The sequence below is a fragment of the Panthera tigris genome, chromosome A2, assembly GCF_018350195.1.
Source record: "Panthera tigris isolate Pti1 chromosome A2, P.tigris_Pti1_mat1.1, whole genome shotgun sequence".
Taxonomy (NCBI): Eukaryota; Metazoa; Chordata; class Mammalia; order Carnivora; family Felidae; genus Panthera; species Panthera tigris.
In genome coordinates this window covers 149,837,844-149,862,471 of record NC_056661.1, presented here as the reverse complement: position 1 = coordinate 149,862,471, position 24,628 = coordinate 149,837,844, and positions in this window count along the sequence as shown.

Sequence of the window (24,628 nt, the reverse complement as noted above, 5' to 3'; positions counted from 1 at the left end):
CCAGTGGCCTTCACTAGCAGGCTCGGCCTCACCCAGTTAGGAGCCAGTCCAGACTAAAGCAGGAAGGAGATGCTGAGCCACAGGCCCACAGGAGATGAATCTAGAACTTCCTGCTTACCCCAGGAAGGCCTGAACCTCCTCACACCTACCGGGTCATAACCTGCTACCAATCCTTGCCACACACCTGGGTTCCCCTAACAGCACTGAGGTTCTGATATCTGGTCTGCTCATTAGGGGGAATGGAGTAGACCCTGTATCCCCAGTCAGGGCTTGGGGGCTTTTTAATTGGACACATCCTCTAGAGTCCACAAGCGCCACCCGCTGCTACAGCTGCCTGATAATCATGCTCATCCTCCATGCAGCCCGTGGACATACAGCTGCACCTGCTGTACCACACCAAGCACCCTACACTTCAGAAGCTCTCAAACTCCAGGGGCACAAGAATACCTGGGAGATGGTTAAAAATTAAAAGTTCTATGCCCACCAATGGAGATTCTGATCCAGGTGCTTGACCATCCACTCATCACCTGTCCTAGGTGATACTAACGGAAAAGCTCTGTGAGCGCCATCTTGTATATGACTGCTATGGGCGAACCCCTAGCCCAAGACCCACATACCTCTGGATGCCTCCCTGCTGTGTGCCCCGCTGAACCCACTTCTTCATATCCCAGCCTGCTTTGTGGCCATGTCCACTCATCATCTATAACCTTTTAACGTTTGTTATATTGCATGTAAAGCACTCTGCCATTATGGGACATGTGGTCCCCTCCATCCAACGAGACTGTAAAAGGCACCCTGACTTCCCAGCCCAACGTACAGGCTCCTACCTCCCTTGGACATTTAATAAATTCTGTATCTGGCAGTGACAAGAAGCTAATCTCAGGGATATACATTATTACAGAGAACTGTGTGTTGGTATTTCAAGAATAATGAATTTTTAATGAACTGCAGTCACACAGAGATGGAGAGATTAACCTAAAAAAGGTTAAATAATTTTATACTTGCTCCATTTGGTCTATCTTCGTCCCTCTTACGCTGCAGCAGAATACATTTTGATCTGACACCAGAAGGAACTTTCCATCATGGCTTTGTTTCAGAAGGCTGCCTGCAGACCTGGCACCCCATCTTGTGGGCAGAGAGCTATTTGCATAACCACCCTCTTCATCCTGTAACCACCCAGACGGCGGGTGTCTCCTGGGAGTCAGCCGACCCTGTGACAGTCCAATCCCATTGCCCATCGTGGAGGGAGGGGCCCAGGCCTTGGGTTCACCAACTCCTCCCTCCATCCCCTCCTGTGCTCCGCTTCCTGCTTTGTCATCTGGAGCCTAGATTAGCATAGGGAATGCCAGCAAGAAATACAGTATGTGGGAAGAGCCTTCCCCATCTTTCTCTGCAATTATCACTCAACTGCTTCGGTTGAACCACAGAATCGTTCCTCATATACATCATTACCATTGACAAGATTACAAGAGGCGGGAGGTTACAAAGGTAAACATGGGTCACCTGGAAATTTTCAGATGCATTGCTTTCCCTGCCAACTCCCCCCCAACCTCATCTTTCCGGAGGAAAAGTGAGGCTAAGAGGACTTCCTCCTCCCTACTGGCACAGGAGAAGATTTTAGAAAGAGACAAAATGAACAGACAACAATGCCCAAGGCAGGCCTCTGGCTCAGTGGCTCCAGGCTTACAAGTGAAGGTCTCCTGGCCCTCCAGGCACCTTCCTGTGCCTCTGCCATTTTGTCACCTCCTCCTCAAGCAGAAAGGAGGTTTCTGTGTTCTACCTGTAGGACCCAGTGCTCCAGTTTGCAATCCCTGGACCAGGAAAGAAGAAAAAAAAAGTAAAAGTAGGAGATCACAATAAACATGGTTAAAGTATTTTGCTCCCCTCCTTTCTAGCAGCCCACATTCTCTCTCTGCTGTGGAGTGCCAACCAGACTATGGAAAATGATCCCCAAAGAACATACTTTCCAGGATGTTTTTCTAGGAATTCATGATGGATTCCACCAACCAGGCCATCCTTCTCTCTATTCTCATCTCTTTTGAGACCAGGGGACATTTGTAATGTTATAGTAAATCTGTGTCCACAGGATGGAGGGTTTTCTTTTTTTTTTTTAATTAAAAAAATTTTTTTTTAATGTTTATTTATTTTGGAGAGAGAGGGAGAGACAGAACGCGAGTGGTGGAGGGGCAGAGAGGGAGAGAGACACAGAATCCAAAGCAGGCTCCAGGCTCCAAGCTGTCAGCACAGAGTCCAACACGGGGCTTAAACTCACAAACCACGAGATCATGACCTGAGCCAAAGGGGACACTTAACAGACTGAGCCATCCAAGTGTCCCTGGAGGGTTTTCTTCTAATTGAAACTAATTACAACTGGCCATAATAAAAACTGCATGACCTTGACATTGTTGCGTTGGTGTTCTAACAATAGCACTGTCCAGCTTGGTCCTCTGGTGTTGGGGAAAATAGGAACAAGGACATACATGATGAATGTGGCCCATCTGGCCATCTATATCTGTGCCAGTCAAAGGCACCAGTGAAAACATCAGCCTCTTGCCTGACACCATCATCGCTGCTCCCCATCAGACAAGATGAATGGGGGTTCAATCACATCAAACTGCACTGGAAATGGATGGAGCTCTAAGCTCAGGGAGCACCCAGCTGGAATGAATCCTACAGGTGATCCCAACAAAGACATCACTGGTCCCTGACAAATTCATTGAAGGGTAGATGGAGAAGAGGCTTTAGTGCCCAGCATTGGAGGCTTGGAAAGGAAAGAGCGGGTTGTTGGGCTTTGGGGACTTGGATCATATAGGAGTCCTATGTGGCCTGGTCCAGTAATTTGGGGCATGATTATGAGAATGTGGGGTCTAATCGATTACAATAATTGGTTTAGTAACATTTTCTTCACCAATTGTGTCAATTGAAGGCACCTGTTCAGTTCCTTGTCCTTGTATTTTTCATAAATAGAAACTCTCCAAGGATATGGGAACAGGAAGGGAGATGCCCCCCCTCTGGTGCATGCATTTTGAAGTCCAGTTAAAGAATCTATTCAGAAACAGCTTGGAAATGGAAGGCCAAAAATGAGGGAAGGATAAAGGACATCCTTTTGCAAATAATTGTTCTGAGTCTCCCTAGTGCTTCCCATACCACCACCACTGTGGCTCTGGCTACCTGGAACACTAGTTGTCCACTGGGGTCGGGGGACCAGGTTGGGGGGAGGGGGGGTCACCTGGCACCTGCCAGCTCACCAGCCTACCAGAAGCCAAACCACCCCACCGTGGCTCCTGCACTGCTGCCCTGTCCCCACAGTTCCCCCTGCCACAGCAGGCCCAGGCTCTAGCGGAGACTGGATGCCTATCTGATCCCCTGAGGGGATGGCTGCCTGGCTGACAGCCTGCATTTTCGCACAGGCGCCCTACCGTGGTCATGACAGGAACTACAGCCTCTGCAGTAAAATAAAGTTAGGACTGTATGAGCTAAGCAAGACTTGGCGGTCACCCATCTAGGGATAAAAAGCCCAGGCATCTGTGCATGTGGGGAAATGGTTGAGATGATGACAACCAACACAAGAAATGTCAGAAGACTTGTACATTTCCATACAAGCTCCAACCATTATCAACTGTCTGCCCTTCTCAAGCAGCCATTGAATTCAGGGTCAGATAGCTATGCTTCCAGGGACCCTATTTTCTTGACCTGTTTTCTGGCTTTTCACTCGGTGCTGAGAACATGATACAAACTCCATAAATAGATTAATATAGGCTGGCTAATTTCCTTCCCCAGAAAACTTGGGCCTAAACTGAAATAAACCTTACTGAACCAAAGAGAACACCCAGACAGAAATTCAGGTTTGCCTAAAAGGTAAAAAGACACAGGGTACTTGTCAGGTATCCGCTCTTCAGAGACCAAACAGGCCTAAGAAAAATCACATCTGGGCAGCCTAAGGAGAGGCCAGATCACAGTGGTCTCTTAGCTGGTCTTCTTCCCTTTGATCTTGCTTCCATGCTCTCCAATCTGTTTGCCATGTGCTAGCTGAAGGAGACCAATCAGGTAATGCCACTCCCCTACCTGTAAACCTACAATGGTTTCATTGCTCTCAAGATAAAGTTCCCATTCCATTACATGGCTTGCCAGCAGCTTCGAGATCTGGCCCCTGTTAATTTCTTAATACCCCCTGCCTACTTCTACTTTCCCAGAAAAACCAGACTCTCCCCTCCCACCATGCCTTTCCTCTTCCAGAGCATCATCCCAGCTCCTAAGTCCAAGCTAATCTTTACCAGACCACACTCATCCAACGGGATGAGTGGGATGGTATTCCCTTATCTCAAAATATTACATATAATTATAAACTGTGACCAGAGCTATCAGAACTATGGTCAAAAAAAAAAAAAATCTTCACAGGATCTTAAGGATAAATAGAAGTCGATTAGGGTGACTAGGTTCAGAGAATATTCCAGACACAGGAACCACATCATAGAAGGCTCTGAGCTGGAAAGGAGCAAGGCATATTCAGTCAACTAGAGGTATCTGGAACTAAACCCCTCCTAGGTGCTCCCATAGCCCCCTGAACAGCTTCCACCATAACCTTAGCTTACAAATATTTGTAGATTCAGCACTTTTTGAGGGCAGGGTATGTGCATATCAGTTTCAAAGATATAGCTCTAGCTTCTAACACTGTGCCTAGAACATAGCAGTGGCTCAAGAAAATATTTAATGAATGAATCAGTGAGGAGTCAGAGACTTAGAGAACTTACAACGTTGACCCAAGGTTGCCCAGCTAGTAAGTGGTGTTGAGGCAGTGCTTTGGAGCCAGATCTGCTAAGTCTAAACCAAAGCTTTATCTGTCTTTGTCCTGTGCTCGATGTCCTTAAATAGATTACATATTCTTCATGGTCAGGAATACTATTTTCATCTCTCCAAAGAACTTATGAGTTGGTGTTGGATAAATGCACCAAATGACTAAAAACAAAGTACTCAATGACTAGGGGAGCTCATTTTTATACCCTGTACTAGATTTTTTTTCAGTATGTATCCGAAGTATGTCCATTATCTGGGTTGTAGGATAAAGCCTCCTAAGATTGGAGAAAGTGTTTGTCACAAAATCCTGGTTTTTTTTTCCAAGGCAAGAGTCGTTGATTTTCCTAGCGGGGTGCCCCAAGTCTTCTTCAAGGAAGGAAGTAGGACCGTCTTAGACAATTGTCAAAGCAGAGCCCAATAAAACACAGAGGAGCCTGGCCTTCTTGTACTTCTGTAAGAAGTCTATGTTCTGAGCCCCCTGAAACTTATCTCCACAATCTGGAATTCCCAATGCAATTTGCAGAAGTTTTCCAACTTTGAGTCTATTAGTCAGGATTCTCCAAAGAAATAGAACCAATAGGAGCTACACACACACATGCCCACAATTATGGTGCCTAAGAAGTCCTACAACCTGCCATCCGTAAGCTGGAAACCCATGAAAGGTGATGGTATAAATTACCAAGTCAAAGGCCTGAGAACCAGGGGAGCCAAAAGTGTAAATCCCAGTCAAACGCAAGAGAAAATAGGAGAGATGTCCCAACACAAGAGGTAAGGCAAATTTAAAAAAGTGTGAATTCCTCCTTCCTCCACTTTTTCTTTGTCTTCAATGGATTGGGTGATGACCACCATATTTGAGGAGGGCAATCTATTAATCTATTTACCGAGTTCATGTATTCAAACACTAATCTCATCTGGAAAAACCCTCACAGGCACACCAGAAATAATGTTTAACCTGGGCATCCCAAGGCCAGTCAAATTAATACATAAAATTAGCCATCATACTCAGATGGCTTCCCAGAATTCTTCTGGCTTGGAAACAATGAAGAGAAATAACTTCATTTCATTCAGAACTTGAAAAGAATGGTCTCTGATGACATGAAGTTCACTAATCAAAGACATTAGGTTAAGTCAGATTTCTTCACTTACTGACAAAGTTCTACAATCTGTAAGAGGAAGAAGAAATTCTGAACTAAGTCTTGACCACTTTAAAAATCAATGATCAATGGGCTGGTCTTTGTGTTTGAGGATGCCATGTCAGTTTTTTGTCTGACAGCACATGGGATGACAAAATGTTTCCAGGGGATATGAAATTGTCTTGTTAAATCATAAGGTCTTTGCAAGAAGGACCACAATAGAGACAAAGTCTCCTGAAAGAGACAGAATGACCCCCAACTCTGTAAGACTGGATTGAAGGCATAACATAGATGAAGCAAGAACATGCCATCAGAAATGGAGTTAGCATCCCCACCTGAGGTGTGCTCAAGAATGATGTGCTGCTCGGGGCACCTGGGTGGCTCAGTAGGTTAAGTGTCTGACTCTTGATCTCGGGTCAGGTCGTGATCTCACAATTCATGGGATTGGGCACCACACTGGACTCTGCACTGACAGCATAGAGCCTGCTTGGGATTCTCACTCTCCCTGTCTCTCTCTCTCTCTCTCTGTCCCTCCCCTGCTCATGCTCGCTCTCTCATACTCTCTCAAACTTTAAAAAAATTTTTTAAAAGAATGAGGTGCTGCCCATTTCACATTCATCAGAGCAAGTGACTATATTCCACACACAGCTGTGATTGATCACACTCCCACAACTTAAGGCTATCCAACAGCAAATCGTCTAGCTAGTTCCCTTTGTCTGATTTCAGACTCACTAAGGAATCTATTATTGACAATTGGCCTGAAGATTGTTCTATAGGAAGAGACAGGTAGAGACCATCATAATGTATTTTATATGCGTGGTATCTGTGTTTTTCGGTATAAATCAAGGAGGTGGCATTCTGGGGACACCTAGATGGCTGTCGGTTGACATCTGAATCTTGATTTCAGCTTAAGTTATGATCCCAGGATCATGTGATGGAGCCCTGCATCAGCTTGGGATTCTCTTTCTCTCAAAAATAAATCAGCATTAAGAAGAAGGAGGAGGAGGAGGAGGAGGAGGAGGAGGAGGAGGAGGAGGAGGAAGAGAAGGAGAAGAAGAAGGAGAAGGAGAAGGAGAAGGAGGAGGAGGAGGAGGAGGAGGAGGAGGAGGAGGAGAAGGTGGCATTCTGTTCTCATCGAAAAGCCTGTACATTTTGTTGGAGCAAATTTTTCTCAAGCATTGGATCTGCTTTCATGGGCTGGCTGAATCAAGGCTTGAACATGTAAAGCTAGGGGCAGACCCTAGACTTTGGGGAGGTCAACACCATTATCATTTTGTGAGACCTCTTTGGGCCTGTCAGCTCCCCTAGCTATGCCTCACTCTAGACCTTCAAATCATATCTCTAACTACCACTTGAGTTGTTCTTTTTCCCTCCAGGAGTGTGTCGGGATACTCTGAGCCTCATCTCCCAGAACCAAGCACATAATTTGCAAGGAGTCTGCCTACGAATGGTTTTCCCTCCTTGATAGGTTACCTGTTATCTCTGGGAATTAAACCCATAACCCAGGTTTCTGGGCCCCTAGCTCTGGTCAAATAAGTAGAAAAACTCTGGTGGAGGCATGTTGAACACTCTTAATTCCAAGCATCTTCCTTGGGGTGGGGTCCCCAGAGAGACAGTAATGGCTTTCAAAGTTAACAGAGGTGTTGTCAGCCTTTGCCCCTCCAACAAGATTCTTCCAGGCTCGCTTTAAACGGCAAGCTTTCTGGGGCGCTTGGGTGGCTCAGTCAGTTAAGCATCTGACTTTGGCTCAGGTCATGATCTCACAGGTTTGTGAGCTCAAGCAACGCATCAGGCTCTGTGCTAACAACTCAGAGCCTGGAGACTGCTTCTGATTCTGTGTCTCCCTCTCCCTCTGCTCCTCCCCTACTCTCTCTCTCTTTCTCAGAAATGAAAAAAGATAAGTAAATAAACAGCAAGCTTTCCAAGGACGTCAGCAAGCCCTGTCTTTCAGCCTACTATCCATGGCAACATCCCAGCGTCTAAGAGGGTGCTAGATCCATAGCGGGGGCTCAACAACTGTTTTGGAGGTGAGCAAAAGAAGGCAGGCTATTCATTCTTTCCCTTTCCCTGGTCCCCACATCAGTGACAAGCACACGTCACTATGAGTAACGGCTCTCATTACACAAAGGGATTCTGGTAGCATGGGAGGGGGAGGAGTCAGCTGCGTATCAAAATATCTAAGGCCGTATGTGTGATAGTGCCCCAGACACACTCCCCAGGAGATTCTAGAATGTCCCCACTGACCCTTCGGAAAGAAGGTTGAAAAAAGCCACTTGATTTCTTCCAGCTGGGCATCTGGCCAAGCTTGGACAAAGCCAGACAGAGCCCCAAGGAGCAGTGGGGAGCAGCGTGCTGACCCTCCAAGGCTGCAACCTCTGATGCTCCTTCACATCCACCCGCAAGCCAGGAGACTCACCCCGAGGGCTGGTGTTTGCCATTCCCTCCAGGGAAAATGGTAAGGTGATTTGGTTTTCAGAAAAACAAGAGTCCCACTCAAACGTGCAGTCCCCAAGGAGGAGCCAGGGAGAGCAAGAGTGTGCCGCCAAGACTTCTGCGTGAACCCGCATTTCCTTCTTGCCACAGACCATTTCTGTCTCTTCCTCTGCTTTGTGGTGGGGAGCTAGCCACCTGCCTTGCCTTAACCCTCCATGGTGTGCAAACACAGGCCAAGCCCCAGGGCCACTGCCACCAGGGTCTCAAGGACACGTGGGTACACACTGAGAGCCAGAGACCCACTTCGTGCCTGGGTAGGCTTGACACTTAGGCGTTGTCTTCGTTAATCACACAGGCTTGACCAGCAGACCATTCGTGAAAAGGAGGTGCTCAGTAATTACTGTTGAACGAATGAATGGGCGGTCTACAGGACAGGACCCGAAGGACGGAGACAAGAGAGGCCCATTTTGGAGTGAAATCCACCAGGATGGATGGAGAAGAGGCTTCAGAGTGCAGGGCCGGGGGCGGGGGGGGGGGGGAGAGGCTGGGAAGGGGCCTCCTGAGGACAGTGGATCCCTAGAGCAGAGAGTGGTCAAATGGCGAATCAGAAATGCAAGATCCAACAGCCTATATCCACAGCCTCTGGGACTTCCACGGCCCCTCAGTTCTTCGGTGGGTGCTGGGGATGGTGTCGAAGTGGCTGGGGACGTCAGCTGGGGATAGCCCATCCTGGCCTCAACTGTCCTTCCTTCCACCGGCCCCAAAGCAACAGCAATGCAGCGGCGGAAGCTTACCCTGAAGGCATCATGCGAAGCCGGAGAGGAGACAGGAAGAAAGAGGGCCTGGTGCCCAAATTCCTGCTGCTTCCGAGTTCTGTGGAGGCAAGCGCCCGGTTTTTCCCTAGCAACCGACACCTTGTGCAGGGACTTCAGATGAAAAGCCTCACTTAGTCTTTGCAGCCCGGTGTGGCTGCTCAGATTCCAGCTAATAATCAAAACCTGCCGCCTGCCTGCCCCTGCCCCTGCCCCGGCCCCGTTCAGAGAGGAGAGCCACAAGACTTTGTTCCCAGGCACATCAACGATACTCGGATGCCCCAAACAGTAAACGCCTGTTTGGACCCCTCAATCCACAAAAGCAGCAGCCACCAGTTCTGGAGTCCTGGCCACATGCTGGGCCTGGTGCTGGACGTTCAAAGGGTCCTCTTCGTTCCGGGGAGAGACTGTCTTTATGCCCTCGTTAAAAAAGGGACGTGGAAGGGTTGAGCCTGTGCCCTTCACAAAAACCTTCGTCCCTCTGTCCAGTAGGGTCCATTTCTAAAACTAGGACTTGGAAAGAAGTTTGTGGCGACAGAAGACAGTTTCCTCCCAGCTGGGAAAATAAACCCCCCCCTCCCACACACACACCCCCCCCTGCCCAGTGCGGTTCTCCACTGCCTCCCTTATCCTACGTATCAAACATTTGCCAAGATCCTCTACCTTGGCTTCCACTATTTTTATTAGCATCTCCCTGGGGGTCGCTGTAATATCTGGCATCGGAACAGTAATGCTCAGAAGGCCTAGTGCTGCTGGACACCGGGGTCTTGGCCTGACCTAGGGGAACAGTGACAGTTTGTGACACATAAGAGATGGGGCTCCCTAAGATGTTCATTTTACAGTTGGTTAAAAGCACCCCCCACTGCAAAGCAAAGCTAAAAGGGCACCTGTCTTCAAGGATGACAGGATCCGCCTCCCTTTTATTTCAATAGGAGGGAAATAAAACAGCTTTGTGAAGCACTGAGACGATATAATTATAAGGCGTCGGAAAAAGAAGATTATCCACTCTTGTCCCTACACTCAGCAGCCTGTTCAGCCAGGTGGGACAGAGGAGCAGTGGCCTGAAGGATTCCACATTCCAACTCTGGCAAAGGGTAGCCCCTCCCCAGAAAAACGTGGCCCTCTGTGAGTGCAGGTGTCCCCCACTATCAGAAAGTAGGGCATTCCTATGAATCCTTTCCTAAGCCAAAATGGCATAAGGCAAAGTAACTAGAGTACCATTAATTTATATGGAAAAAATGTTAAGCATTCCCAGACCCCCAAAATCACCTCTCTTAGGCTTTTCTGATACCTTAGGGCACATCTTGGTAACAGATGCCCAGACTAAGTCAAGAGAAACCACAGATTCTCGTGGACACAGTTCAAAGCTGGCAGCCCGATGGGGAGATGCTCGGTGTGGGTCGCAGAGTGGGGGGCTCGACGGCACCACTCTCGCGGCTTGGGGCGCTACGGCCTCTATCGGGCTCGCTGCAAAACCAACGCTGAAGGCTGTTTTCACTTTTCACCTTTTTCCCCGAAAAGCGAAAATCCTCATCAGACTTCTTTAGGTTAATGAAAACAGGGGCTCGATGTAGGTCTTTTGTCAAGGCAAACGGGTGTGACACAAACTTTCAGAAAGTGGGGATACCTGTACAGAGCTGGACCTCCTCTCAGAGGCTCTAGAACAGCGGTCCTCAGAGTGAGGTCCCTGGGCCAGCATCTGTGTCACCTGGCAGCTGATTAGAAATGCAAAGTCTCAGCCCCGGCCCACCCCCAGCCCCATGGGATCAGAAGATCAGGGTAATGAGCTCAGCCTGGGGTCCTCGCTGCCCAGCTCAAGAACCAGTGTTCCAGGGCACAGAGCAATATACCTGGGGACCTTTACTCTGGCTGGTGCTGCAGCCCAGTAGCAAAGTCTGGGACCCCAAGCCGGGGAGCGCGACCAGGGTCGATCGTGACTGAGTAGCCACACTGAGCTCTGTCTTCTGGAGCCATCTCAGAGATGAACATGTTGTTTCCCCAGTCACTGGGGGAACCAGACCTCTTGAAACTCCATTTTCTGGCCAGACGCTGCCAGGCAGGGCTCCCAAAAGGAATAGGGAAGGCCGCAGCCTCAGTGAGGCCAGTCTCCATAAAGTGCCTTACATTATGTCCGGCCCTTCATAGGGCTCCTCTGTCTTCTTGCTTCTCCCACCTCCCCAGAACACAGCACAGCCTGACTCCGTTCTTCCGACATTAATGACCAACCACAGACCCTCCAGAAGTGCCTAATCCAGCCCTGATCGGGGCACAAGCGCCCTGTGAGAAAACATCCCAGATCATTTTGTCTAATCGCCCATCCCCCCACTGATGGCTCGGCCACTTCTTTAATTTCTTGTTACTAAAAGGTACGGTTTGACACTGTTTTAGCACAGAGACAAAGCCACGTTGTAGACTAAAACGCAGATTCAACAAATCACTCATCAGCACAGGCATCAAAACCCCCAGGAACCTCTGCAAACAGCAGGAGGAGAGCCGTTCTCCAGGGGTGATTTGCCCGTTTTCTCTTGAGCAGATGAGAGGGAAGTTTCCGTGTATAGGACCCAGATTTAAGCTTTCACCGCCGTTAGATCAGCCTTCGGCGCCCACTCCCGACAGTGTGATAACACACTCTTTGGCACGGCTTACGTAAAAACGGCGACCCTGGGGTGCTAGGGAGCCAGTGAGGAGGCTTCAGTGGCCAGGGACAGTGAGGAATCTGCCGCTGCTCGTGACCGAATGCCATTCGGGGCTGGGATTCTTCCGTCTCGTGTCTGGCCCAAGAGGGCTAACGGGCAGGTGAACTGGGGTGGGAGCCACACCTTCCCCACAACTCAGAGACACCTGTGGACCTCTGTGAAGAGCCCAGCAGGCTGCTTGCTCATCCGCTTAACTCGGAGTCCCTGGAACTTTCCAGATGTTACTCAGTATGTCGGCTCTTCTTCAGAGGGGATGGCCACGGGGCCTGGAAGGACGGTGTCTGACATCAACCTGCTCTCCAGATGCCAAAGCCCTGCCACGCAGAGTTCGCTTCCTTTCTCTGTCCTCAGAAGACCCCTCCTTTTGTGTCTCAGTAAACGGCCTGAAAGGCAAACAGCTTCCAGACTCTTCTACCTCATATTCTCAGCTTGTTAACAACAAAAAAAAAGAAATCACTGAATGCAATTCATACTTTCAAAAAGCACAATAGGCATTCTCTTCGTCTTGCGTGTTCTATTCTACTCACACCTGGGCACAGGCATTTAGCAAGCTGAGCGGGCCCCCTGATGGAAAGGCAGCCTTGAGTATTTACTCAGTCAATATTTATACCACGCAGACGTTAGGCCCGGTGCTGTGCCAGGCCCCGGAGTCACCAGGCCAAGCAGAACTGCCACAGGTCCTTTCTCACCCATCTCAGTACCGACAGCACTGAGTCAGCAACCAAAGGTAAAGGTAGTTAGAGACCCTGTTAAGTGCCACCGCGGACTGGAGGAGACACAGCTCAGAGCAGGCCCCCCTGGGGAGAGGATGTTCAAGCCAAGACCCAGAGACGGAGAAATGGGCCAGCGGTGCACAGATTCAGGTGGAAAAGCAACCCAGGCAGAGGGAACCACAGGCCATAAGAGCAGATACGGGAAGTGTCCCATGGGTTTAAGGAATACAAAGAGGCCCCTGGAGAGGCTCAGAAAGGGGGGCAGGGGGAGGGGAGCAGGAAAGATAAAGCTGGGAGGCGGGCGGGGCCTTGAAATCAAACAAATCTGGGTTTGAATCCCAGATCCCTTAACAAGCGAACCTGAGGCAAGTCGCTTAAAGTCAGCGTCCTCCTCCGTAAAATGATGACAACAGTAACTTTCTCACATGGTTACTGTGTCCCAAAAATGCACGGATGGCAGTGAAGCTAGTGAACCATCAGAAGCAATCATGAAATAGAAGGTATTTTCATCAGCTGCTCACCTCATGGTAAACCTCTGCCATTTCTAGCAAGACTAGCAATTACTGGGTTAGAAAACACGAGGCACAAGAAGGAATATCGATGGATTTGGGAGGGCGGGGGGATGAACCCAGAAAATTGGGAATTTGATTAGTAAGCACGTTAATTTTCCTTGGTGCCGATGCTTTCAACATGATGACTGTATATTCTTTGCTTCCGCTGGAATTCTATTTGTGTGACTTACATACCACAGGGAGGTGTTGCAACAAATCACCACAACGTCTGTGGCTCAAAATAACACAAATGTATTATCCCACAGTTGCTGTGAGTTACAGGTTCCACACAGGTCTCACTGGGCCAAAAACCAAGGTATTGGCAGGACTGTGTTCCTTCTGGAGGTTCTAGGGGAGAATCGGATTCCAAACCCATTCAGTTTGTGAGCTAAATAAATTCATTTCCTTGCAGTTAGAAGACTGAGGTCCCTGTTCCCTTGTTGGCTGGAACCACACATACCTTGTAAAGGCCTTTCTCGGGTCCTTGCTCACGGGCACCTACATCTCAGAACAGTGATGGGGAACCAAATCTTCCTCAGGCTTGCAATCGTTCTGTGCCTTCCTCCTCTTCTGCACCTCCCCCTCTTCAGCCAGAGAAAGTTCTGCTTTTGAGAGCTTGTGTGATTAGACTGGACTCACCTGGGCCCAATTATTCAATATAATCTCCCTATTTTAAAGTCTGTCCTCTTAATTACATCTGCAAAGTCCCCTTTTCCGTGAAATCCAACCATTTCACTCAGAGGTTGCAGGGATGAGGGCACGGACATCTTTGGGAGCCATTTCTCAGTCCACCACAGATGCTAAATGGCTTTCCTGATCCGTGACAGAACAACCTAGATTGTCAACAGGGAATAATCACCAAGAGTTCTAGTCAGAGGGTTTGGATTCACAGGCTCTGAGAAGAACTGACAAAACCACCTCAGAGTCCCTGAGTCAGAACCAGCAGGTAAGGGAGCCAAGCAGAAATTCTAGACTGTGGCCACAAGACAGGAAACCAGCTCCGACAATGGGAACCTGGGGATGGTGAATGCATAGTTCCTGGCACAAGGCAGAAACCCAGTTACTCTAGGGGTACGGGATGGGCAAAATGGGGACAGAGGAGTGAGGGGTACAGCCTTCCAGTTACGGAATGGATAAGTCACAGGGATAAAAGGAACAGCCTAGGGAATACAGTCAATGCTATCGTAATGGCGTTGTCTGGTGACAGAGGGTAGCTACACTTATGAGCATAGCACAATGTATAGATTTGCTGAATCATTATGTTGTACACCTGAAACTAATATAACATCATCAACTATAAATAAAAGAAGTAAAAAGAGAAGAAGGAGAAGGAGAAGAAGGAAAAGCAGCAGCAGCCCAGCTACTCTACTTACAAGATCAAAGCAGCCTCGGGCAAGGTTGGCTTAGATCTTGGGTCTTTTGGGCTCCTGAATTAGGAGCCCTTGGCATTTCCTGACTAAGAACAGGGTGGCCTGAACCTACAAGTTGTCTTGTAGTGTCTCTAGCGGGAAAAACTTTGGTTTGAAGAGAGAGAAAGGTCAGCCTCGATAGCCCTCTTCCTTTAAGTTCACAGCAGGGAATATGGCGAGGGACATAATTCACAAACGGCCTTGTCTTAGCAATAGTGCCCCTCTGTGTTCAAATTCCAAGAGGTGGCAGAATTCTCTAATTAGTTCATGGAGATGCCCATCTTCTTTCTTTGTCTTTGATTTGTGTGTGTGTGTGTGTGTGTGTGTGTGTGTGTGTGTGTGTTTCCTTAACTTTTAAAGTTAGACCAGTCCCTCGGGCACCTGGGTGGCTCAGTCAGTTAAGCATCCAACTCTTGGTTCCGGCTCAGGTCATGATCTCATGGCTTTGTGGGTCTGAGCCCCACATCGGGTGCTGCGTTGATGGTGCAGAGCCTGCTTGGGATTCTCTGTCTCCCTCTTTCTGCCCCTCCCTCGCTTGTGCTGTCTCCCCAAAATAAAAATCAATAAACTTAAAAAAAAAAAGCCACTAGGGGCGCCTGGGTGGCTCAGTCGGTTAAGCGTCCGACTTCAGCTCAGGTCACGATCTCACACTCCGTGAGTTTGAGCCCCGCGTCGGGCTCTGGGCCGATGGCTCAGAGCCTGGAGCCTGCTTCCGATTCTGTATCTCCCTCTCTCTCTGCGCCTCCCCCATTCATGCTCTGTCTCTCTCTGTCTCAAAAATAAATAAGTGTTAAAAAAAAAATTTTTTTTAAATAAATAAAAAATAAAAGCCTGAAGCAATTAAAAAAAAAAAAAAGCCACTAGTGGAGCAGAGCACGCAGTAGGTACTCAATTTGTTGAAAGCACACCAAAATCCAACCGCCTAAAGGCCCTATCAGAAAAAGAAAGAAAAATGGAAACTCCCTGTGCACCAAAAGTAGGAAAGCAGGCCCATGGGAGGACAGCTTTATCTGGCTCTCTTCCTATCTTGCTGTTATCAGGTTAGTTTTTTCTGGACTGGCCGTATTTGCCCTTCGGGATAATAATGATTATTTATGGGATGACAAGCACACTAAATTAAGAACATGATAATACTAACTTCCTCCGCCTGCTTTAAGGTACAGGGAAGGAGAGTCTGCTCTTCAGCGTGGGAGACCAGCCTAAGGATAACAAGGTAAAGCTACTTGAGCCCTTTGCCAGTCAAACTTTCGTCCGTACACTTTCTAGATTCGTGTCAGGTCCAGAATGCAGCGATGTGACAGGGCAGGGGGAGACCGGAAAGAAGGCAGAGGCAGGGAGAATTGTGGAAAGGTCGGAGAGAATTCAGATTCTAACCTCCCTCTTTGCTACTGGAGGTGATCCTGGAGAATTGAGTCATCCTTGGCACCCTGCCCTTGACTGCTAATATTGATAATAGTTCCCTTGATCTAGAGGAGTCTCACAACGCATAACACAGGCAAGAGATAGGAGGTCGTGGCCGCTGTTGCTCTTTTTTCTTTCCATGACAGGCACGGAGTTGAGGCAAAGGAGAGAGACAGAGAGACGCCGGTGCCTGCTGCAGGGGAGGGAGGCGGCCAGGAGGAAGGGGAAGGCTGCCGTCATGATGAAGACGTTTAAAATTGGGAGACTGAGATATGAAGGTCAGAGCCGCTCATATCTCCATGACCTAAAAGTCTGCAGCATTCCAGGTACTGGTCTGGTGGTGGAGGGGGGTTAGGGGGCGACGGCTCAACTCCCTGCCATTCCGATCTTGGGGGCGAGGGGGAGCCCTTCACCAGAGGAGGAGATCACGTTGGAACTTGAGCTGCAAAGGCCAACAGCATTGACACCCTGAACAAGCTCACAGTTCTCCAACTTTGGTGGGCATCCGAATCTCCTGGGGCATCTTGTTAAAGTTCAGATTCCTGGGCCCTACCCCTAGGGGGTTCTGCCCCACACCAGTCTTTATCCAAAGCCCCAGAGTTCCAGTGGGTGGCGAGAAACCAGCATCTCCCCTTTGCCCTGTTTCTGCATCCCAGAAAGTGGACAGAGGCCACTCTTGACCTCTGACAGGCGCGTCAGCTAAGGCTTGCTCGGCTCCCTACTGACAGTGACTTAGCAGACCTCTGGTAGCTGGGAACTGCTCTTGCTCCCTACACCTTCAGTTGCAGGTCAGCCCACACCGACGGGAGCTGTATTCTGGTTCTGAAATGGTCGGCTAGCCCAGGCTAGCCCATGGGGAAATTCAGCCCTGGGTATGTATCAGGAAGGCAGCCGATACTCGAGAAGTCACTGAAAATGTGACCGGGATTAGATTACCGCCCCCCCCCCGCCCACCGAGCTGGTCAGGTCAGATTTCCAGATGCAGGGAAGGCCTTCTGGGGACAAGGCTTCAACTGGCCTACCCCATCGTCGTGTTCTGTTTTGGAGGATCCTCCTGGCTTGCGAAGAAAGAGAGTGTGCATGTAGCTCTGTGGGTGCATGCGTACGTGTGTGTACTTAGAGGTAGAGATACACGGCATGTATGAAGATACACAGCAGCAGTGCATTCCCTGGATGTACGTATACAGGGCTCTGAAGATTGTGGTTTATTTGTTTCCTCCTTTTGTGGAGGGTAAGGCCTGTTTACTTTGCAGGCACTGACCGAGCACCTCAATGACTGTGGAGATGCAGAGACCCTCGTACTATCCGAACTTACAGACTAGCTAAAGCATTTTGCAAGACAGGGGTGCATTTCACTTTATTTCTTGTGAAGCCATTCTCAGTGCCGCCGTGCTCCTAGAGCCCAGACCACTCCCCTTTTGTCAAAATTTACTGACCAGCTATTATGCGCCCTGTTTGTGCCAGCTGCTGTGGGGCACACCAAAAAGGCATAGTAACTGGGGAGCTAAGTTTATCAGGCACAAAATTAATCATAGAAGAATATAAGACAAATTAACAGTGCCAATAACATGTACATAATGCAAGTTTGTTTCTCCCAGACCACAGTTATTCTCAAACTAGAGTAGTGAATAGTCCCCTAAAAGGAAAAATATTTCCAGAGACCTTCCAGTTTGACCTGAAATGTTTGTGTGTTACTTGATTAAGCATAAACATAAAACTTGGTATGAATTTCTTTCTAATTTGTAAACACCAAATTTTTAAATGACATACCAAAAAATTATTGAAAAGCCAATAATATTCAAATTAGCAACACCAATGTAATCATACTGTTTTGTCAAAAACAAATTCGTGGTCTTTAATAATAGAAAGAGATAGCCCCAGGTCTGGTTCTTTATTTAATCAGCTGACTTTGTAGTCTGACTTTCATAATACTAATTCAGATAAGGTTTATCTATGTAAGAGTGCTGTTCACAATTACATTCATGGTTTTGAGGTCTGGCCTCCTAGTTCAAAATAATCAGACCTCATACTTAACCAAAAATTGCCACATGCAATTCTCAAATGCCTGTTTTAATGATGTATCATCTGATAACACTGTAAAGCTGTCTAATTCAGCTGAAGATAAGATTAACATTGTGACATTCTTGAATCTGCATTAAATTTAATCCTATTGTTGTCTGTATTAAGAGAAGAAAACTTCCTTTTGGTAAATTTACTGTTATACTTACTATTAATGAACTACAAGTTGCAAAGTATGGAATCGAACAGAGCCGTAATATATCTGCATATATGTTGTGATGGTTCATTTTATATGTCAACTGAACTAGGCTAAGGGATACCCAGACAGCTGGTAGGAACCAACCAACCAACAAAAAAACAAACAAACAAACACGAAAAAAAAGCTCTCCCAATGGAGGTGGGCATCATCCCATCCATTAGGGCCTGAAGACATTAGAAGCTGGGACATCCAGCTTCTCCTGCCCTTGGGCATCAGGGCTCCTGGTTCTCAGGCATCAGATCTCAGCCTGGGACTTCTACCATCGGTCCCCTGGTTCTCAGGCCTTTGGCTTTGGACCAGAACTACGTTCACCAGGCTCCCTGGGCCTCCTGCCTGCAGATGGCAAGTCATGTGGCTTCTCAGCCTCTATAATCATGTGAGCCCATCCCTCATAGTAAACCTCTTTCTATATATCTGTGTACATCCTATTGGTTCTGTTTCTTGGGAGAACCCTGCTTAAGGCCTGTGTGCGGGTGCAGCCATGTGGGTGTAGGTCTTCAGCGCCCGGACCCCACGCCAGAAGAGGACGCAGCCCTTCTCCCTCACTCCCTTGGTTGAAGCTGTAAAGCTTCATTCACACAACCGCTGTGACTTCATGTGGCTTTCACCTGGCGCACATGGGATTGGGTACAAAAGCGTAAATGCCGGTACGAAAGTATGACAGCTTTGAATCGTCAGCCAGAAGATCTTGCTTGGGTCAACGTTCTTACATTTTCACCAGATTGAAATCAGAAAGTTAAAAAAACTGCCGTAAAGAAATCAGAAACCCCTGAGGGCTGAGATGCACTGACACTCTGACCTTCCATCCCCCTGTTTCTCCATGCCAGGTGCGCTGGGGTATGCTCACAAAAATTAGGTGCATTAAAAACACGAACTCCGTGTTGAAGGGGAAGAGATAAAGCTGAGCACTATATAAATCGGACTCTCTCAGACTGCAAAGGGAAAGAGAGCATCTAAGATGTTAATCCCTCCACATAAGGTGCCCCTCACAGCACACCTTTAGGTCCTAACCTGGCCCAGACTTGAAATTCTCAAATCTCTCCTTAGAGCATCTCCTTTTATGCCAAGTTAGAATCTCCAATTACCTTCTGAGAAAAACCAAAGCCCTGTGCACCAAAAGTGACCACAGTGCCCGCTAAAACCTTTTTTCTCCCTGCTAATACTTTCCTCAGGTAAGTACTTGTCCATCACTTAGTCTGGAGGGGGGTCCTGAGAGTTTTCCTAGGTCACCACCAACAGCCACTAACCCCTCAAATCCCAAAAGCAAGCCAGTGGGTTTGGAATTCCCACATTCCTAATGAGTCCAGAAGGATCTTCTAGATCATATTGCCTTTGCGATCTCTCATCTGAAAGGTTATATACCATCCCTTTAACTGTTGGACCTGTTGAAACAGATCCATTTTTATACACACACACACACACACACACACACACACACACACACCATACGGCACAAACATTAATTCTCAAAGGCAGTGGCTTCTCCTGGGAAGGAAATGTTTCCTACCTATTTCATAGTCTCCAACGTGCCACCTCCATCCATGAGGTTAGAAAATCCTATTACCATACAGAATAGTGTTTACTTTCTTTAGTCCTCTTTGACTTACAGAATGAGAAAAAGATCACACGTTCCTTAGCAGCTCTTCCCTCAGCACAAGAAAAGCTGTGAGCTGACCATTCTAAAGGAGAACTCATCTAAATTCTTTGCCAATGGCTTTTGCCTTCTGATGACCGGCCACTGAGGAAAGGGGAGGCCGTGAGACTTGCTTCCAGTTACAAGTATTGTAGGTTCTCAAAATAGCGGGCAAACATCAACAAGGAGGCTTCGTGAACAAGGGAAGGGCTGAGTCTAAACTAGAAAGGCAAGTAGGCTCAGCACAGGTGTAGTGGCAGTGTGGGTGGTAGCAGGTGGAGAGAGAAATGAGAGTGAGGAAGAGGCATCAGGAAAGGCAAAGAGCCTTGTGTGAACCAGAGGGTGTGAGGACACTGGAGTGGGAGGAAATAGTGGGACATGGGAGTGAATGACTAGGACAGGGCTGATTACAGGGCTACGAACATAGCAGACTGAGTTCAGGCTTGATCCAAAAGGCCATGGGGAACCACTGTATTTTTTTGAGTAGAGAAGAGAGAACTTAGAAGGGAAGTGGTATTTGGGACAGATAGGTCTGGCAATAGTGAACAGCATGCATTGGTCTGTAATTAGGGGTGCCTGGGTGGCTCAGTCAGTTAAGCGTCCTACTTGACCCAGGTCACGATTTCACGGTTCGTGAGTTCAAGCCCCGCGTCAGGCTCTGTGTGGACAGCTCAGAGCCTGGAGCCTGCTTCGGATTCTGTGTGTGTGTGTGTGCGTGTCTCTCTCTCTCTGCCCCTCCCCTGCTCAATCTCACTCGGTTTCTCAAAAATGAATAAACGTTAAAAATTAAAATAATAATAATAACAATCCAGGTAATTAAGCCCTGGTTGTTTGACTTTAGTTCCCAATGGGCAGATGCTGGGTCACACTGTGATAACCCCGAAGTCCACAAGGGTGCCTCTCATTCAGGAGCAGCTCACTTCTTCAACTCAAATAGGCTAAAGTCTAGTGACCAGGAGGCAGCAGTAATGGAGCCCAGGCAAGGATTGCAAAAGTCCCTCACTATGTTCAGATAGATACCACACCAACAGGTCTGGCTCAAACAGCCACGATCATCTGTGTTCTTTTTTTATTAAAATATGTCACCAGAGCCTCCCAGCACTTTCCCAGTCTAATCCCACCAGCCTAGAGTGACAGATAAGAGGCAAGCCTAATCATTCCCAGAATCTCAGGGTTCAGTCTGCTCCTGTCCCATCAGCCACAGCGAGTCACACACCCCAGAATCGGAGGGGGTGGAGACTGCAAAGCCACATAGCAAAGGGCAGAGATACAGACAGGTCATTAATGGGGGCCGTTGGCAACATCAACCTGTCATGGCACCAGAAAGAAAAAAAAAGACTGGAAGAGATTTGGATTCCAACCACAGATCAAGACCTGAATTAAGGAAGGATATCTCCATGGTCATGTTAGGAAAGGAATGGTAGAATTGGTCAGCAGGAGAAGTGAGCCTTTAGTGTTAGAAAGATTGATGAGCCTCAGACGCGCCCCATGGCCCATTCTTGGCTCTCCATACCTGTGAGCAATGCAAGCATCGGAAAAGAGTGGCCATCTTGGTCTTCATTGCAGGTGATCACAAATACTTTTGCTTTCCCTACCAACTGGATTTTTCCCTGCTGCATTCAAATACGATCTGTTCACCTTAAATAAACTCTCACTTGACTTCATTTGCCTCTCCGGGCAGGGATTCTTGAAATACAAGGAAGAAAAGGAGTAGCTGGGAAGCAGGGAATACTGGTTCCCTTCAAACTAGTGTAGTGAGATGTAAGTGAGGAGCAGAAGGGCCTGGTCATGACTGGCTGCGGAGAGAAGGATGGGATCTTGACTGACCTGTGTCATTGGAAAGACCACAAAGGTTGGAATATGAAGCCCTTATGTAACTTCTAATCTTGACTATGAGATGTGAAATAGTCCGGCGTGCATAAGATGTCGGCAGCCTCCTCAAACCTTCACAAAGAGACGAGACATTCATTTCACGAAACTCCCAAGACCCCACTTCCCAAGGTTGATTCCTCCTGAAAGAAGGATCCTGAGAGCAGAGCTGTAAAGTTTAAGAAGGTTCCTGGCTTCCTGATGAGACAAAGGAACACCTGAGGTGAGCGGATTCGAAGCAAAGGACTTGGGGAACGGCACGCAAAATACCCAGGAGCGAGGGCAACTGGCATATGAGGAAAGTGGGAGCCAACAGCATGGGACTGAGCTTCGGGGAGGGCTTCAAGGGAAGGGCTCAGCTCAGAGACATCGAGGAACAGACTAGATCCATAATCAGTAGGAAGCTCAGCAAACAATACTGGAGGTGACAGCTGGGGAAAACACGAGCCAGCCCAGTAGCATGTGGACTGTGTTCCATCCCAGGTCAGAGAGCAAGAGCTCGCATCTGGGACCAAAATGGGCCAAGGCAAAAAGCATGGCCTCGGGCTGGGGTGCTCAGGGGAGGTGGACTGCCCAGGAGAACAGGAATCCCGGGGCCAGCCAGTTGGCCGATGCAGGGAGACAGCCAGACATAGGAGGCGGTGAGGGGAGCACCTCAAGGGCATGGTCGGTGCCTATACATCTGTGTGGGGCTGGGACAGTGACAGGGACTGTGGGGGCCATTTCCCACACCTGAGCGGCATTTGTCCCCTCAGGTGCCTGCAACCTGCAGTGGTAGCGAATCCTAGATGTGAAATGCTGATGTGCAGGGGCAAGAACAGACCAGCAGAGATGGAGGGTGCAGGAGATCTCTTCTGTCTCCTCCGTCTTCTGTTTAGAGACAGATGCGCCTTTAGGTCACTTATTAGAAGTAGGGGATCAATTATAATTTCCTCTTCTTCATCTGTGAAAGACTCCTCTGCAGTAAGGCTTGCAGTTGGGTGGGTTTTTCCTACTCCCCTTCCACCGGGAGTAAAAACGATTAACGCTGAGTCCTGTGATCACAGATATAGGCAGCAAACCAGTGACTTTGCCCTCAATATTGCGCAGCTCAAACCAATTGCCCTGATGCAATAGATGGCGATGCGCAGAGGAGTCCAAGCCTCCGGCTGCTGGTTCAGCTGTTAGCAGGTGCCCAACTGCCTCCTTCTCCTAGGAAGAGAGCGCCATCTAGCGTAGAAACAGCGAAGTCCAGGACCTGCCGACCCATTCTTTTATTTTGTTCTGGGGGGGGCGGGGGGGGGGGGGTTGTACAAGGGCTGTGCCCTCCTGTCTCATTCCCAGACTATCCTGAGACATCGCATTAAAAGAAACAAGGTGTCCCTGAACACGTTAAGCTGTTGCCAGGTACAGGAGGTGACGCTACAGGTGTACCTGGTCCCCAGAAGCCACCCTTCGGCATAGATTTTGAAGACCTGCTTGCTTGTTTTCTTCAACTGGGGGCTTGAGAGAAGTAGAAACTCTGCCTAGCTGAAATTCTCCAGCTAAAGCACGTCTGTGAAGTCGAGGCTTCCTACAGCCTCCGCCATTCAAGTCTGAAACATCCTGTTAGGCTTTCTGCACGAGGGTGTGGGCCAGCCGCCACGGTGCTGAGCGAAAGCCAGCGGGGTGGTGGTAAACCAGCTCCCAAGGAGGGGTGGTCCTGCTTTGTAGCATTTGCTGGTTTCCTTGCTGCAGACACTTCTTCCATCGTGGCTGATTTCAAGAACCTAGGTGACGTCACTGCTGCTGAGCTGGGGGGGGGGGGGACGCATACCGCTGGCTCTTAGCAGGGACAAGCTGGCTCCAGCACGCCACTGGCTCAGAGACCCGCGTCTTGGGTTCATCTGTGGATAATGTCTCCCACTCATCGCTTAGAAGCAAGTAAGTGGCTGAAAGGGACACAAGGGCTGCTGGAAACATACCGCATTGGGAAATCCAAACATTTACAAAAGCACCAGGCAATGCCAGGAAGGGGGGCTGGAAAGTTACCATTCACCCTTTGAAAAGACACAGAATTCTAGGGATGGGGTCTTGGGTGCTGCGTTCAGAAGTGGTTGATTTTCACCAGGGCAAATAATACCTACAGGTGTCGAAACAGCGCCTAATATATAGTGTGTGCTCAAGCGGTTGTTGTGGTTGTTGTTAAAGACTCTTTGAGATGCCTCAGCAGGCCACACACCTTGACAAATTCTTCATTTTCTTCAATCAAGTTCCAAGGGGAGTGACTGTATCTTTTCCAGCTTCCAGCAGATATACTCAGCATCTCTGACGGGCCCCGAATATTTTCACGCAAAAAGGCCCAGGAGCAATGCTGGCAACCACTCCTTCAACCAGCACGACGCTTCTGGAAAAATGGCATTTATTGAGCATCTAATTCAGAGTATGAAATTAAAATAAGACCTCATTTCTTTCTCTCAGAAACTCTATAAATGAGGTGTTATAACTTTCTTTTCATAAGTAAAGATTAGTCCGCAGCCGTTCGGTGAGATAGTGATTGAACTGAGTGGTTCAAATTGGGATCTTTGGAGCTCAAAGCATAACACCCTCTCCCTGCATCCACACCACCCTTGAACGAGAGAAGTGAGTTCCAAGAAGGCATTTTCACTAGGTTGCAAACCCCATTCTGCATACCACGTCAGTGTCCGTGTGAATGGAGCCCTACATTTGTGCAGTGCACAGCCTGTGCACCTTTCTGTGGCCACGTGTGTATTTCCCTCCCCTCTTCCCTGTTATTTGTCCTACAGGGTCATTGTCTCTTCCCTAGCTTACACCAAAGCAGAAAGAAAGTAAAAAACGAACAAACAAAAAACAAAAGCAAGCAAACAAAACAAAGAACAAAATGACTTCCACTTCAGTGAAAGACAAAGATTTTCCTTTCAGAGGCC